Source organism: Paramisgurnus dabryanus, chromosome 11 (genome assembly GCF_030506205.2).
Source record: "Paramisgurnus dabryanus chromosome 11, PD_genome_1.1, whole genome shotgun sequence".
In the NCBI taxonomy this organism is placed as follows: Eukaryota; Metazoa; Chordata; class Actinopteri; order Cypriniformes; family Cobitidae; genus Paramisgurnus; species Paramisgurnus dabryanus.
Window position 1 is genome coordinate 33,348,894 of NC_133347.1, and position 18,147 is coordinate 33,367,040.

Genomic DNA, 18,147 nt, shown 5'->3' on the forward strand with positions numbered 1-18,147 from the left:
AATTGATCAAAGAATGACCGAGCTACAGCTTCAGAACCATTTTTGCGTCAACCTTGTTAAGTTTGCGCATTTATTACTTTTGAACAAAGATAAATATCAAAATTCTGTTCGGTCATTTCTATGCGGCTCACTCCAAAGATCATCTGTACCAAATCTCATAAGAATTGAACCACATTTGAAGGAGGAGTAGCGAAAAAACGAAATACTGTACATTTCAAAATGGCCGCTACTGTAATGGGTGGAGACTTACTGTAAAGTATCAAATTCAATAAGCGGGATGAGAGCAATCACGTGTACTAAGTAGAATTTTCATAGATCAAATGGTTCACCAATTATAACAGTTTGAACATTGAATTTTTGGACTACTGGTGGCGCTATAGAGTTACTGCTAAAGACCCCATTTTTGGTCACATGACTATTTATGACCACCTCTACAACTGTGCCAAATTTCATCATTTTCCTATGTACGGTTCATAGGGCTGCCATAGACTCCCATTGGGGAATAATAATAATAATAATAATAATAATAATACTAACAATTACAATAGGTGTCTCAGCACCTTCGGTGCTTGACCCCTAATAATACTAACAATTACAATAGGTGTCTCAGCACCTTCGGTGCTTGACCCCTAATAATAAATATAGCTGCAAGCAGCGATACGGGGCCAAGCACAATCAGCGCAATGAGCTCCCAAAGCACAGCAAGAAAGATACAACTTATCAATCACTCAGGGCGCATTGAGCACCCAAGGTGCATCAAGAACACAAGGCTCAGCAAAGAACCCAAAGCGTAGCAATGACAGAGCAGAACCACCGCAGTGCAGAGCAGCAACAGAAAACATGGCAAAAATAGAACATATGTGAACTACAGACAGGTCAAAAAGAATAGGTGAGAAAGAACAAAACTATAATAGAAGAAATTAACACCTGGCTCAGATGGGATTCGAACCCATGAACTCAGGATCTCTATGCAAACGACTTAACAAATGCGCCACTCAGTAGACACAGCTCAAGGGTCAGCAGAAAAGAGCTTACATGCCAAAGAATTCAGAAGTTATAAGCAATTCAATAAGAACTGTTATAGTTTATAACCCCTAGGTGGCGCTGTACTCTGATTTCCTCAGGACATCATGCCGAAGCTCCCTACCGATGTTTGCGCCGATATATCCGATAATTCAAAAGATATAGCAATTTATCACAGATTTCAAAATGGCGGACAGGCGGTTCGGTCAATCCCGGCATAATACATATCGGCAGATGCGGCATGAGGTAAGGAATCCGTAGACACCAAGATCATAATTTTCTGACAAACGATTCAGAAGTTATGCGCAAAAATAGCCTTTTTTACTATCTCATGACCCATAGGTGGCGCTGTCACCAAATTTGGCATGGACCCCCATTTCATGGTCGACATGAAGCGTACCAAATTTCATCTCGATTGATCAAAGAATGACCGAGATACAGCTTCAGAACCAATTTTGCGTCAATCTCGTTAAGTTTACGCATTAATTACTTTTAAATAAAGAAAAATATCAAAATTCTGTTCAGTCATTTCTATGCGGCTCACTCCAAAGATCACATGTGCCAAATCTCATAAGAATTGAACCAAATTTGAAGGAGGAGTAGCGAAAAAACGAAATACTGTACATTTCAAAATGGCAGCTACTGTAATGGGTGGAGTCTTACTGTAAGGTATTAAAAACAATAAGCATGAGGAGAGCAATCACGTGTACTAAGTAGAATTTTCATAGAGCAAATGGATCACGAGTTATAACCATTTGAACATTGAATTTTTGAGATGATGGTGGCGCTATAGAGTTACTGCTAGAGACCCCATTTTTGGCCAAATGACTATTTATGACCACCACTACAACTGTGCCAAATTTCATCATTTTCCTACATACGGTTCATAGGGCTGCCATAGACTCCCATTGGGGAAGCGGAAAAATAATAATAATAATACTAACAGAAACAATAGGTGCCACAGCACCATAGGTGCTTGGCCCCTAAATATAGCTGCAAGCAGCAACACGGGGTCAAGCACCTTCGGCGCAATGCACACACAGCACAGCAAGCACACAAAGCACAGCAAGTTCACAATGCACAGCAAGCACACAAAGCACAGCAATTACACAAATCACAGCAGGCACACAAAGCACAGCAAGCTCACAAAGCACAGCAAGCACACAAAGCACAGCAAGCACACAAAGCACAGCAAGCTCACAATGCACAGCAAGCACACAAAGCACAGCAAGCTCACAATGCACAGCAAGCTCACAATGCACAGCAAGCTCACAATGCACAGCAAGCACACAAAGCACAGCAAGCTCACAAAGCACAGCAAGCACACAAAGCACAGCAAGCACACAAAGCACAGCAAGCACACAAAGCACAGTAATCTCACAAAGCACAGCAAACTCACAAAGCAAAGCAAGCACACAAAGCACAGCAAGCTCACAAAGCACAGCAAGCTCACAAAGCACAGCAAACTCACAAAGCAAAGCAAACACACAAAACACAGCAAGCTCACAAAGCACAGCAAGCACCCAAGGCACAGTAAGCACACAAAGAACAGCAAACTCACAAAGCACAGCAAGCACACAAAGCACAGCAAGCTCACAAAGCACAGCAAGCACACAAAGCACAGTAAGCACAGCAAGCACACAAAGCATAGCAACAAAAAAAGCACTGCAAGCACACAAAGCACAGCAAGCTCACAAAGCACAGCAAGCTCACAAAGCACAACCAGCACACAAAGCACAGCAAACTCCCAAAGCACAGCAAGCACACAAAGCACAGAAAGCACAGCAAGAACCACCACAATGCAGAGCAACAACAGCAAACATGGAAAAATAGAACACATTTGAACTACAGACAGGTTGAGAAGAACTGATGAGGAAGAACAAAATACCTGACTCAGGTGGGATTCAAACCCAGGAACTCAGAATCTCAATACATATGATTAACTTGATGCGCCACTCAGATGACACAGCTCATGAGGCAGCAGAAAAGAGATTAGAAAGCTACAAGGATTAACATATGTCAAATTAGTTTATAAACCCTAGGTGGCGCTGTACTCTGACTTCTCAGGTACCTTCAGGATATCATGTCAAAGCTCCTTATCAATTTTTGCGCAGATATGTCCAATAGTTCAAAAAATATAACAATTTATGTCAAATTTCAAAATGGCGGACAGGCGGTTCAGTCAAACCTGGCATAATACACATCGACAGATGCGGCATGAGGCAAGGTATCCATAGACAGCAAGTTCATAATTTTCTGACAAACAGTTCAGTAGTTATGGGCAAAAATATCATTTTTTTAAATCTCATGACCCATAGGTGGCGCTGTCACCAAATTTGGCATGGACCCCAGGTTCATGGTCAACATTAAGTGTACCAAATTTTATTTCAATTGATCAAAGAATGACCGAGCTACAGCTTCAGAACCATTTTTGCGTCAACCTTGTTAAGTTTGCGCATTTATTACTTTTGAACAAAAATAATTATAAAAATTCTGTTCGGTCATTTCTGTGCGGATCACTCCAAAGATCATCTGTGCCAAATCTCATAAGAATTGAACCACGTTTGAAGAAGGAGTAGCGAAAAAACGAAATACTGTACATTTCAAAATGGCCGCTACTGTAATGGGTGGAGTCTTACTGTAAAGTATCAAATTCAATAAGGGGGATGAGAGCAATCACGTGTACTAAGTAGAATTTTCATAGATCAAATGGTTCACCAGTTATAACAGTTTGAACATTGAATTTTTGGACTACTGGTGGCGCTATAGAGTTACTGCTAAAGACCCCATTTTTGGTCACATGACTATTTATGACCACCTCTACAACTGTGCCAAATTTCATCATTTTCCTATGTACGGTTCATAGGGCTGCCATAGACTCCCATTGGGGAAAAATAATAATAATAATAATAATAATAATAATAAATATAGCTGCAAGCAGCAACACGGGGTCAAGCACCTTCGGCGCAATGCACACAAAGCACAGCAAGCACACAAAGCACAGCAAGCTTACAAAGCACAGCAAGCACACAAAGCACAGTAAGCTCACAAATCACAGCAGGCACACAAGGCACAGAAAGCTCACAAAGCACAGCAAGCACACAAAGCTCACAAAGCACAGCAAGATCACAAAGCACACCAAGCTCACAAAGCACAGCAAGCACACAAATGCACAGTAAGCTCACAAAGCACAGCAAGCTCACAAAGCACAGCAAGCACAGTAAGCTCACAAAGCACAGCAAGCTCACAAAGCACAGCAAGCACACAAAGCACAGTAAGCTCACAAAGCACAGCAAGCACACAAAGCATAGCAAGGACAGAAAGCACAGCAAGCTCACAAAGCACAGCAAGCTCACAAAGCACAGCAAGCACACAAAGCACAGTAAGCTCACAAAGCACAGCAAGCTCACAAAGCACAGCAAGCACACAAAGCACAGCAAGCTCACAAAGCACAGCAAGCACCATAAAGCGCATCAAACACGCAAGGCTCAGGAATCATAGAGCAGAACCACCACAATGCAGAGCAACAACAGCAAACATGGAAAAATAGAACACATGAGAACTACAGACAGGTTGAGAAGAATTGATGAGGAAGAACAAAATACCTGACTCAGGTGGGATTCGGACCCAGGATCTCTAATCTCAATGCATATGATTAACTAGATGCGCCACTCAGATGACACAGTTCATTGGGCAGCAGAGAAGAGATAACAGTATAATATCAATAAGAATTGTAATAGTTTATAACCCCTAGGTGGCGCTGTACTCTGACTTCCCAGGTAACTTCAGGACATCATGTCAAAGCTCCTTACCAATTTTTGCGCGGATATGTCAAATAGTTCAAAAAATATAACAATTTATGTGAAATTTCAAATTGGCAGACAGGTGGTTCGGTCAAACCCGGCATAATACACGAGGTAAGCAATCCATAGACATCAAGATCATAATTTTCTGACAAGCAGTTCAGAAGTTATGGGCAAGAATAGCCTATTTTATTATCTGATGACCCATAGGTGGCGCTCTCACCAAATTTGGCATGGACCCCAAGTTCATGGTCCACATGAAGTGTACCAAATTTCATTTCAATTGATCAAAGAATGACTGAGCTACAGCTTCAGAACCATTTTTGCATCAACCTCGTTAAGTTTGTGCATTTATTACTTTTGAACAAAGATAAATATCAAAATTCTGTTCAGTCATTTCTATGCGGCTCACTCCAAAGATCATCTGTGCCAAATCTCATAAGAATTGAACCACATTTGAAGGAGGAGTAGCGAAAAAACGAAATACTGTAAATTTCAAAATGGCCACTACTGTAATGGGTGGATTCTCACTGTAAAGTATCAAATTCAATAAGCGGGATGAGAGCAATCACGTGTACTAAGTAGAATTTTCATAGATCTAATGGATCACGAGTTATAACCATTTGAACATTGAATTTTTGAGCTGATGGTGGCGCTATAGAGTTACGGCTAGAGACCCCATTTTTGGCCAGATGACTATTTATGACCACCACTACAACTGTGCCAAATTTCATCATTTTCCTACATACGGTTCATAGGGCTGCCATAGACTCCCATTGGGGAAGAAGAAAAATTTACTAACAGAAACAATGACCAATATAGCTGCAAGCAGCAACTCGGGGCCAAGCACCTTCAGCGCAAAAATTAGCACCAAAAGCATGCACACAAAACACAGCAAGCTCACAAATCACAGCAAGCTCACAAAGCACAGCAAGCACACAAAGCACAGCAAACTCACCAAGCACACAAAGCACAGCCAGCACACAAAGCACAGCAGGCACACAAAGCACAGCAAGCACACAAAGCACAGCAAGCTCACAAAGCACAGCAAGCTCACAAAGCACAGCAAGCTCACAGAGCACAGCAAGCTCACAAAGCACAGCAAGCTCACAAAGCATAGCAAGCACACAAAGCACAGTAAGCTCACAAAACACAGCAAGCACACAAAGCATATCAAACACACAAAGCACAGCAAGCTCAAAAAGCACAACAAGCTCATAAAGCACAGCAAGCTCACCAAGCACAGCCAGCACACAAAGCACAGCCAGTACACAAAGCACAGCAAGCTCACATAGCACAGCAAGCACACAAAGCACAGCAAGCACACAAAGCACAGCAAGCACACAATGCACAGGAAGCTCACAAAGCACAGCAAGCACACAAAGCACAGCAAGCACACAAAGCACAGCAAGCACACAATGCACAGGAAGCACACAAAGCACAGCAAGCTCACATAGCACAGCAAGCACAGCAAGCACACAAAGCACAGCAAGCACACAAAGCACAGGAAGCTCACAAAGCACAGCAAGCACACAAAGCACAGCAAGCACCATAAAGTGCATCAAACACGCAAGGCTCAGGAATCACAGAGCAGAACCACCACAATGAAGCGCAACAACAGTAAACATGGAAAAATAGAACATATGTGAACTACAGACAGGTTGAGAAGAATTGATGAGGAAGAACAAAACATTAATAGAAAAACCTAATACATGACTCATGTGGGATTCGAACCCAAGAACTCAGAATCTCAATGCAGGTAATTAACTGGATGCGCCACTCAGTTGACACAGTTCATGGGGCAGCAGAAAAAGATTAGATATCTGCAAGGATTGACATATGTCAATCACCAAAAATGCAGAAAAGACACAGCAGAAGCAGAAATAACAGAAATACAATGAACATGAGCTCAAGTGAAATTGAAGACAAGCAGATCATTATGTATAGTAATGCTATACAATGTAATATACAGTCACATTAATTTGCTGTGACAAATAGACAACGTCACAGGCACGGTCACCTTTGGAGTGGTTTTTCTAAGAAAGAGAACATAATATCAAAAATCTGTTCAGTCATTTCTGTGCGGATTTCTTCAAACATTATACGAGCAGAACCTGGCAAAAAATAAACAAAATTTGTAAAAGGAGTAGCGAAAAAATCATATACCATATGCTTTACAATAACACATGAACAGAATGTTGGAAAATGACAAATGAGGTATCGTTGCAACCGGCATAAACCAGTGAATACAATTTCACAAAGAAATTAATATCAGACAAAGTATTCCGAAGTTATAAGCAGTTCCATAAGAACTGTTATAGTTTATTACCCCTAGGTGGCGCTGTACTCTGACTTCCCAGGTACCTTCAGGACATCATGTCAAAGCTCCTTACCAAATTTTGCGCGGATATCTCGAATAGTTCAAAAAATATAACAATTTATGTGAAATTTCAAAATGGCGGACAGGCGGTTTGGTCAAACCCGGCATAATACACATCGAAAGATGCGGCATGAGGTAAGCAATCCAAAGACATCAAGATCATAATTTTCTGACAAACAGTTCAGAAGTTATGGGCAAAAATAGCCTTTTTTCATATCTCATGACCCATAGGTGGCGCTGTCACCAAATTTGATATGGACCCCCAGTTCATGGTCCACATTAAGTGTACCAAATTTAATTTCAATTGATCAAAGAATGACTGAGGTACAGCTTCAGAACCATTTTTGCATCAACCTCGTTAAGTTCATGCATTTCTTTCTTTTGAACAAAGATAAATATCAAAATTCTGTTCAGTCATTTCTATGCGGCTCACTCCAAAGATCACCTGTGCCACATCTCATAACATTTTAATCAAATTTGAAGGAGGAGTAGCGAATAAACAAAATACTGTACATTTCAAAATGGCCGCTACTGTAATGGGAGGAGTCTTACTGTAAGCTATTAAAAGCAATAAATGTGAGAAGGGCAATCACGTGTACTAAGTAGTTTTTTCATAGTTCAAATGTATCACCAGTTATAACAGTTCGAACATTGAATTTTTGATCTGCTGGTGGCGCTATAGAGTTACTGCTAAAGACCCTATTTTTGGTCACATGACTTTTTAGGACCACCACTACAACTGTGCCAAATTTCATCATTCTACTACTTACGGTTCATAGGGCTGCCATAGACTCCCATTGGACAAGAGTAAGAATAATAATAATAAATATAGCTGCAAGCAGCAACACGGGGTCAAGCACCTTCGGCGCAATGCACACAAAGCACAGCAAGCACACAAAGCACAGCAAGCTCACAATGCACAGCAAGCACACAAAGCACAGCAAGCACACAAAGCACAGCAAGCACACAAAGCACAGCAAGCACACAAAGCACAGCAAGCACACAAAGCACAGCAAGCACACAAAGCACAACAAACACACAAAGCACAGCAAGCACACAAAGCATAGCAAGCTCACAAAGCACAGCAAGCACACAAAGCACAGCAAGCTCACAAAGCACATCAAGCTCACAAAGCACAACCAGCACACACAAAGCACAGCAAACTCCCAAAGCACAGCAAACACAAAAAGCACAGCAAGAACCACCACAATGCAGAGCAACCACAGCAAACATGGAAAAATAGAACACATGTGAACTACAGACAGGTTGAGAAGAATTGATGAGAAAGAACAAAACATTAATAGAAAAACCTAATACATGACTGAGGTGGGATTCGAACCCAAGAACTCAGAATCTCAATGCATGTTGTTTCCTAGATGCGCCACTCAGTTGACACATCTCATAGGGCAGCAGAAAAGAGATTAGAGAGCTACAAGGATTAACAAATGTCAAATTAGTTTATAAACCCTAGGTGGCGCTGTACTCTGACTTCTCAGGTACCTTCAGGATATCATGTCAAAGCTCCTTACCAATTTTTGTGCGGATATGTCCAATAGTTCAAAAAATATAACAATTTATGTCAAATTTCTAAATGGCGGACAGGCGGTTCAGTCAAACCTGGCATAATACACATTGACAGATGTGGCATGAGGCAAGGAATCCATAGACACCAAGTTCATAATTTTCTGACAAACAGTTCAGTAGTTATGGGCAAAAAGAGCCTTTTTTTATATCTCATGACCCATAGGTGGCGCTATCACCAAATTTGGCATGGACCCCAAGTTCATGGTCCACATGAAGTGTACCAAATTTCATTTCAATTGATCAAAGAATGACCGAGCTACAGCTTCAGAACCAATTTTGCGTCAATCTCGTTAAGTTCACGCATTTATTACTTTTGAACAAAGAAAAATATAAAAATTCTGTTCAGTCATTTCTATGCGGCTCACTCCAAAGTTCACCTGTGCCAAATCTCATAAAAATTGAACCAAATTTGAAGGAGGAGTAGCGAAAAATCAAAATACTATACATTTCAAAATGGACGCTACTGTAATGGGTGGAGTCTTACTGTAAAATATCAAATTTATTAAGCGAGATGAGAGCAATCACATGTACTAAATAGAATTTTCATAGATCTAATGGATCACGAGTTATAACAATTTGAATATTGAATTTTTGAGATGATGGTGGCGCTATAGAGTTACTGCTAGAGACCCCATTTTTGGCCAAATGACTATTTATGACCACCACTACAACTGTGCCAAATTTCATCATTTTCCTACATACGGTTCATAGGGCTGCCATAGACTCCCATTGGGGAAGAAGAAAAATTTACTAACAGAAACAATGACCAATATAGCTGCAAGCAGCAACACGGGGTCAAGCACCTTCGGCGCAATGCACACACAGCACAGCAAGCACACAAAGCACAGCAAGTTCACAATGCACAGCAAGCACACAAAGCACAGCAATTACACAAATCACAGCAGGCACACAAAGCACAGCAAGCTCACAAAGCACAGCAAGCACACAAAGCACAGCAAGCACACAAAGCACAGCAAGCACACAAAGCACAGCAAGCTCACAATGCACAGCAAGCACACAAAGCACAGCAAGCTCACAATGCACAGCAAGCACACAAAGCACAGCAATTACACAAAGCACACCAAGCTCACAAAGCACAGCAAGCACACAAAGCACAGCAAGCACGCAAAGCACAGCAAGCACACAAAGCACAGTAATCTCACAAAGCACAGCAAACTCACAAAGCACAGCAAGCACACAAAGCACAGCAAGCTCACAAAGCACAGCAAGCTCACAAAGCACAGCAAACTCACAAAGCGCAGCAAGCACACAAAGCACAGCAAGCTCACAAAGCACAGCAAGCTCACAAAGCACAGCAAGCTCACAAAGCACAGCAATCACACAAAGCACAGCAAGCACACAAAGCACAGTAAGCACACAAAGCACAGCAAGCACACAAAGCATAGCAACAAAAAAAGCACTGCAAGCACACAAAGCACAGCAAGCACAGCAAGCTCACAAAGCACAGCAAGCTCACAAAGCACAACCAGCACACAAAGCACAGCAAACTCCCAAAGCACAGCAAGCACACAAAGCACACAAAGCACAGAAAGCACAACAAGAACCACCACAATGCAGAGCAACAACAGCAAACATGGAAAAATAGAACACATTTGAACTACAGACAGGTTGAGAAGAACTGATGAGGAAGAACAAAATACCTGACTCAGGTGGGATTCAAACCCAGGAACTCAGAATCTCAATACATATGATTAACTTCATGCGCCACTCAGATGACACAGCTCATGAAGCAGCAGAAAAGAGATTAGAAAGCTACAAGGATTAACATATGTCAAATTAGTTTATAAACCCTAGGTGGCGCTGTATTCTGACTTCTCAGGTACCTTCAGGATATCATGTCAAAGCTCCTTATCAATTTTTGCGCAGATATGTCCAATAGTTCAAAAAATATAACAATTTATGTCAAATTTCAAAATGGCGGACAGGCGGTTTAGTCAAACCTGGCATAATACACATTGACAGATGCGGCATGAGGCAAGGTATCCATAGACAGCAAGTTCATAATTTTCTGACGAACAGTTCAGTAGTTATGGGCAAAAATATCATTTTTTTAAATCTCATGACCCATAGGTGGCGCTGTCACCAAATTTGGCATGGACCCCAGGTTCATGGTCAACATTAAGTGTACCAAATTTTATTTCAATTGATCAAAGAATGACCGAGCTACAGCTTCAGAACCATTTTTGCGTCAACCTTGTTAAGTTTGCGCATTTATTACTTTTGAACAAAAATAATTATAAAAATTCTGTTCGGTCATTTCTGTGCGGATCACTCCAAAGATCATCTGTGCCAAATCTCATAAGAATTGAACCACGTTTGAAGAAGGAGTAGCGAAAAAACGAAATACTGTACATTTCAAAATGGCCGCTACTGTAATGGGTGGAGTCTTACTGTAAAGTATCAAATTCAATAAGCGGGATGAGAGCAATCACGTGTACTAAGTAGAATTTTCATAGATCAAATGGTTCACCAGTTATAACAGTTTGAACATTGAATTTTTGGACTACTGGTGGCGCTATAGAGTTACTGCTAAAGACCCCATTTTTGGTCACATGACTATTTATGACCACCTCTACAACTGTGCCAAATTTCATCATTTTCCTATGTACGGTTCATAGGGCTGCCATAGACTCCCATTGGGGAAAAATAATAATAATAATAATAATAATAATAATAATAATACTAACAATTACAATAGGTGTCTCAGCACCTTCGGTGCTTGACCCCTAAATATAGCTGCAAGCAGCAACACGGGGTCAAGCACCTTCGGCGCAATGCACACACAGCACAGCAAGCACACAAAGCACAGCAAGTTCACAATGCACAGCAAGCACACAAAGCACAGCAATTACACAAATCACAGCAGGCACACAAAGCACAGCAAGCTCACAAAGCACAGCAAGCACACAAAGCACAGCAAGCACACAAAGCACAGCAAGCACACAAAGCACAGCAAGCTCACAATGCACAGCAAGCACACAAAGCACAGCAAGCTCACAATGCACAGCAAGCACACAAAGCACAGCAATTACACAAAGCACACCAAGCTCACAAAGCACAGCAAGCACACAAAGCACAGCAAGCACGCAAAGCACAGCAAGCACACAAAGCACAGTAATCTCACAAAGCACAGCAAACTCACAAAGCACAGCAAGCACACAAAGCACAGCAAGCTCACAAAGCACAGCAAGCTCACAAAGCACAGCAAACTCACAAAGCGCAGCAAGCACACAAAGCACAGCAAGCTCACAAAGCACAGCAAGCTCACAAAGCACAGCAAGCTCACAAAGCACAGCAATCACACAAAGCACAGCAAGCACACAAAGCACAGTAAGCACACAAAGCACAGCAAGCACACAAAGCATAGCAACAAAAAAAGCACTGCAAGCACACAAAGCACAGCAAGCACAGCAAGCTCACAAAGCACAGCAAGCTCACAAAGCACAACCAGCACACAAAGCACAGCAAACTCCCAAAGCACAGCAAGCACACAAAGCACACAAAGCACAGAAAGCACAACAAGAACCACCACAATGCAGAGCAACAACAGCAAACATGGAAAAATAGAACACATTTGAACTACAGACAGGTTGAGAAGAACTGATGAGGAAGAACAAAATACCTGACTCAGGTGGGATTCAAACCCAGGAACTCAGAATCTCAATACATATGATTAACTTCATGCGCCACTCAGATGACACAGCTCATGAGGCAGCAGAAAAGAGATTAGAAAGCTACAAGGATTAACATATGTCAAATTAGTTTATAAACCCTAGGTGGCGCTGTATTCTGACTTCTCAGGTACCTTCAGGATATCATGTCAAAGCTCCTTATCAATTTTTGCGCAGATATGTCCAATAGTTCAAAAAATATAACAATTTATGTCAAATTTCAAAATGGCGGACAGGCGGTTTAGTCAAACCTGGCATAATACACATTGACAGATGCGGCATGAGGCAAGGTATCCATAGACAGCAAGTTCATAATTTTCTGACGAACAGTTCAGTAGTTATGGGCAAAAATATCATTTTTTTAAATCTCATGACCCATAGGTGGCGCTGTCACCAAATTTGGCATGGACCCCAGGTTCATGGTCAACATTAAGTGTACCAAATTTTATTTCAATTGATCAAAGAATGACCGAGCTACAGCTTCAGAACCATTTTTGCGTCAACCTTGTTAAGTTTGCGCATTTATTACTTTTGAACAAAAATAATTATAAAAATTCTGTTCGGTCATTTCTGTGCGGATCACTCCAAAGATCATCTGTGCCAAATCTCATAAGAATTGAACCACGTTTGAAGAAGGAGTAGCGAAAAAACGAAATACTGTACATTTCAAAATGGCCGCTACTGTAATGGGTGGAGTCTTACTGTAAAGTATCAAATTCAATAAGCGGGATGAGAGCAATCACGTGTACTAAGTAGAATTTTCATAGATCAAATGGTTCACCAGTTATAACAGTTTGAACATTGAATTTTTGGACTACTGGTGGCGCTATAGAGTTACTGCTAAAGACCCCATTTTTGGTCACATGACTATTTATGACCACCTCTACAACTGTGCCAAATTTCATCATTTTCCTATGTACGGTTCATAGGGCTGCCATAGACTCCCATTGGGGAAAAATAATAATAATAATAATAATAATAATAATAATAATACTAACAATTACAATAGGTGTCTCAGCACCTTCGGTGCTTGACCCCTAAATATAGCTGCAAGCAGCAACACGGGGTCAAGCACCTTCGGCGCAATGCACACACAGCACAGCAAGCACACAAAGCACAGCAAGTTCACAATGCACAGCAAGCACACAAAGCACAGCAATTACACAAATCACAGCAGGCACACAAAGCACAGCAAGCTCACAAAGCACAGCAAGCACACAAAGCACAGCAAGCACACAAAGCACAGCAAGCACACAAAGCACAGCAAGCTCACAATGCACAGCAAGCACACAAAGCACAGCAAGCTCACAATGCACAGCAAGCACACAAAGCACAGCAATTACACAAAGCACACCAAGCTCACAAAGCACAGCAAGCACACAAAGCACAGCAAGCACGCAAAGCACAGCAAGCACACAAAGCACAGTAATCTCACAAAGCACAGCAAACTCACAAAGCACAGCAAGCACACAAAGCACAGCAAGCTCACAAAGCACAGCAAGCTCACAAAGCACAGCAAACTCACAAAGCGCAGCAAGCACACAAAGCACAGCAAGCTCACAAAGCACAGCAAGCTCACAAAGCACAGCAAGCTCACAAAGCACAGCAAGCACACAAAGCACAGCAAGCACACAAAGCACAGTAAGCACACAAAGCACAGCAAGCACACAAAGCATAGCAACAAAAAAGCACTGCAAGCACACAAAGCACAGCAAGCACAGCAAGCTCACAAAGCACAGCAAGCTCACAAAGCACAACCAGCACACAAAGCACAGCAAACTCCCAAAGCACAGCAAGCACACAAAGCACAGAAAGCACAACAAGAACCACCACAATGCAGAGCAACAACAGCAAACATGGAAAAATAGAACACATTTGAACTACAGACAGGTTGAGAAGAACTGATGAGGAAGAACAAAATACCTGACTCAGGTGGGATTCAAACCCAGGAACTCAGAATCTCAATACATATGATTAACTTGATGCGCCACTCAGATGACACAGCTCATGAGGCAGCAGAAAAGAGATTAGAAAGCTACAAGGATTAACATATGTCAAATTAGTTTATAAACCCTAGGTGGCGCTGTATTCTGACTTCTCAGGTACCTTCAGGATATCATGTCAAAGCTCCTTATCAATTTTTGCGCAGATATGTCCAATAGTTCAAAAAATATAACAATTTATGTCAAATTTCAAAATGGCGGACAGGCGGTTTAGTCAAACCTGGCATAATACACATTGACAGATGCGGCATGAGGCAAGGTATCCATAGACAGCAGGTTCATAATTTTCTGACAAACAGTTCAGTAGTTATGGGCAAAAATATCATTTTTTTAAATCTCATGACCCATAGGTGGCGCTGTCACCAAATTTGGCATGGACCCCAGGTTCATGGTCAACATTAAGTGTACCAAATTTTATTTCAATTGATCAAAGAATGACCGAGCTACAGCTTCAGAACCATTTTTGCGTCAACCTTGTTAAGTTTGCGCATTTATTACTTTTGAACAAAAATAATTATAAAAATTCTGTTCGGTCATTTCTGTGCGGATCACTCCAAAGATCATCTGTGCCAAATCTCATAAGAATTGAACCACGTTTGAAGAAGGAGTAGCGAAAAAACGAAATACTGTACATTTCAAAATGGCCGCTTCTGTAATGGGTGGAGTCTTACTGTAAAGTATCAAATTCAATAAGCGGGATGAGAGCAATCACGTGTACTAAGTAGAATTTTCATAGATCAAATGGTTCACCAGTTATAACAGTTTGAACATTGAATTTTTGGACTACTGGTGGCGCTATAGAGTTACTGCTAAAGACCCCATTTTTGGTCACATGACTATTTATGACCACCTCTACAACTGTGCCAAATTTCATCATTTTCCTATGTACGGTTCATAGGGCTGCCATAGACTCCCATTGGGGAAAAATAATAATAATAATAATAATAATAATAATAATAATAATAATACTAACAATTACAATAGGTGTCTCAGCACCTTCGGTGCTTGACCCCTAAATATAGCTGCAAGCAGCAACACGGGGTCAAGCACCTTCGGCGCAATGCACACACAGCACAGCAAGCATACAAAGCACAGCAAGTTCACAATGCACAGCAAGCACACAAAGCACAGCAATTACGCAAATCACAGCAGGCACACAAAGCACAGCAAGCTCACAAAGCACAGCAAGCACACAAAGCACAGCAAGCACACAAAGCACAGCAAGCACACAATGCACAGCAAGCTCACAATGCACAGCAAGCACACAAAGCACAGCAAGCTCACAATGCACAGCAAGCACACAAAGCACAGCAATTACACAAAGCACAGCAAGCTCACAAAGCACAGCAAGCACACAAAGCACAGCAAGCACGCAAAGCACAGCAAGCACACAAAGCACAGTAATCTCACAAAGCACAGCAAACTCACAAAGCACAGCAAGCACACAAAGCACAGCAAGCTCACAAAGCACAGCAAGCTCACAAAGCACAGCAAACTCACAAAGCGCAGCAAGCACACAAAGCACAGCAAGCTCACAAAGCACAGCAAGCTCACAAAGCACAGCAAGCTCACAAAGCACAGCAAGCACACAAAGCACAGCAAGCACACAAAGCACAGTAAGCACACAAAGCACAGCAAGCATACAAAGCATAGCAACAAAAAAAGCACTGCAAGCACACAAAGCACAGCAAGCACAGCAAGCTCACAAAGCACAGCAAGCTCACAAAGCACAACCAGCACACAAAGCACAGCAAACTCCCAAAGCACAGCAAGCACACAAAGCACACAAAGCACAGAAAGCACAGCAAGAACCACCACAATGCAGAGCAACAACAGCAAACATGGAAAAATAGAACACATTTGAACTACAGACAGGTTGAGAAGAACTGATGAGGAAGAACAAAATACCTGACTCAGGTGGGATTCAAACCCAGGAACTCAGAATCTCAATACATATGATTAACTTGATGCGCCACTCAGATGACACAGCTCATGAGGCAGCAGAAAAGAGATTAGAAAGCTACAAGGATTAACATATGTCAAATTAGTTTATAAACCCTAGGTGGCGCTGTATTCTGACTTCTCAGGTACCTTCAGGATATCATGTCAAAGCTCCTTATCAATTTTTGCGCAGATATGTCCAATAGTTCAAAAAATATAACAATTTATGTCAAATTTCAAAATGGCGGACAGGCGGTTTAGTCAAACCTGGCATAATACACATTGACAGATGCGGCATGAGGCAAGCTATCCATAGACAGCAAGTTCATAATTTTCTGACAAACAGTTCAGTAGTTATGGGCAAAAATATCATTTTTTTAAATCTCATGACCCATAGGTGGCGCTGTCACCAAATTTGGCATGGACCCCAGGTTCATGGTCAACATTAAGTGTACCAAATTTTATTTCAATTGATCAAAGAATGACCGAGCTACAGCTTCAGAACCATTTTTGCGTCAACCTTGTTAAGTTTGCGCATTTATTACTTTTGAACAAAAATAATTATAAAAATTCTGTTCGGTCATTTCTGTGCAGATCACTCCAAAGATCATCTGTGCCAAATCTCATAAGAATTGAACCACGTTTGAAGAAGGAGTAGCGAAAAAACGAAATACTGTACATTTCAAAATGGCCGCTACTGTAATGGGTGGAGTCTTACTGTAAAGTATCAAATTCAATAAGCGGGATGAGAGCAATCACGTGTACTAAGTAGAATTTTCATAGATCAAATGGTTCACCAGTTATAACAGTTTGAACATTGAATTTTTGGACTACTGGTGGCGCTATAGAGTTACTGCTAAAGACCCCATTTTTGGTCACATGACTATTTATGACCACCTCTACAACTGTGCCAAATTTCATCATTTTCCTATGTACGGTTCATAGGGCTGCCATAGACTCCCATTGGGGAAAAATAATAATAATAATAATAAATATAGCTGCAAGCAGCGATTTGGGGCCAAGCAGATTTAGCGAAATGAGCACCCAAAGCACAGCAAACAACATAGAAGGTATCAATCACCCAATGCGCATTGAGCACCCAATCAAAAACACAAGGCGCAGCAAGTACCCAAAACGTAGCAATCACAGATCAGAACCACTGCAGTGCAGAGCAGCAACAGAAAACATGACAAAAATAGAACATATGTGAACTACAGACAGGTCAGGAAGAATAGGTGGGAAAGAACAAAACTTTAATAGAAGAAATTAACACCTGCCTCAGGCTGGATTCGAACCCATGAACTCAGGATCTCTATGCATACGACTTAACAGATGCGCCACTCAGTAGACACAGCTCAAGGGTCAGCAGAAAAGAGCTTACATGCCAAAGAATTCAGAAGTTATAAGCAATTCGATAAGAACTGTTATAGTTTATAACCCCTAGGTGGCGCTGTACTCTGATTTCCTCAGGACATCATGCCGAAGCTCCCTACCGATGTTTGCGCCGATATATCCGATACTTCAAAAGTTATAGCAAATTATCACAAATTTCAAAATGGCGGACAGACGGTTCGGTCAATCCCGGCATAATACACATCGACAGATGCGGCATGAGCCAAGGAATCCGTAGACACCAAGATCATAATTTTCTGACAAACGATTCAGAAGTTATGCGCAAAAATAGCCTTTTTTCCTATCTCATGACCTATAGGTGGCGCTGT